Source organism: Otolemur garnettii, unplaced genomic scaffold (assembly GCF_000181295.1).
Source record: "Otolemur garnettii isolate 467f Iridium unplaced genomic scaffold, OtoGar3 scaffold00008, whole genome shotgun sequence".
NCBI lineage: Eukaryota > Metazoa > Chordata > Mammalia > Primates > Galagidae > Otolemur > Otolemur garnettii.
In genome coordinates this window covers 16,115,341-16,116,462 of record NW_003852403.1, presented here as the reverse complement: position 1 = coordinate 16,116,462, position 1,122 = coordinate 16,115,341, and positions in this window count along the sequence as shown.

Below are 1,122 nucleotides of genomic sequence, written 5' to 3'. Positions count from 1 at the left end.
AGGAATTGGAGGTTGCTGTGAGCTATGATGCCATAGCACTCTATCCAGGGGGACAGCTTAAGGCTGTCTCAAAAGAAAAAAAAAAGAAACCAAAAGTATAGTTATTAAAATATTAAAGTTAAGAATTACAGATATTAAAGTACTGGCCAGGCACGGTGGCTCATACCCATAATCCTAGCACTCTGGGAGGCTGAAGTGGGTGGATTGCTTGAGCTCAGAGTTCGAGACTAGCCTAAGCAAGAGCAAGACCAAGACCATGTCTCTAAAAATAGCCAGGCATTATGGTGGGCACCTGTAGTCCCACCTACTTCAGAGGCTGAGATAAGAGAATCAGCAAAGTGAGACAAGGGTAATAAAGTGAGACTCTGTCTCAAAAAATACAATACAATACAATATTAAAGTTCCAGGCACATAGCTGCTCTCTCTAGCTCTTGGGCTTAGGCGATTCTTTTGCCTCAGCCTCCAGAGTAGCTGAGACTACAGGCACCTGCCACAACGCCTGGCTATTTTTTTGTTGCAGTTTGGCGGGGGCTGGGTTTGAACCCGCCACCCTCAGGTATATGGGGCCGGCGCCCTACCCACTGAGCCACAGGCGCCACCCACATGTACTTTTTAATTAATGCCTTACCTAACAAGATCCATCAGGCATCTGTTTAAAGATAACAATCATACTTTTTGAAATTCCATTGAGTGTGAACAGTATTTTGAGACATTTGCAGCAATAGCATGGATATGAAAATATCTGTGGTTTCTACTGGAGACAAAGTCACAGATGCTGCTAACAGTAGTGTGGTTTGTTGCCCACATCCATAATGAAAGGAACTGCTAAATTTTAATTAGAGATTATCAGAAATAACTTTGTAATTTTTCTCCCAGAGAAGTTTGTGGACCAACCCCCTTTGGAGTTCCTGGCGCCCAGGTTAATAATCCCTGATTGAAGTATCCTAATGGAGGGCACTGGCCCCATATACCACGGGTGGTGGGTTCAAATCCGGCCCTGGCCAAACTGCAACAAAAAAATAGCCGGGTATTGTGGTGGGTGCCTGCAGTCCCAGCTACTTGGGAGGCTGAGGCAAGAGAATCACTTAAGCCCAAGAGTTGGAGGTTGCTGTGAGCTGTGAC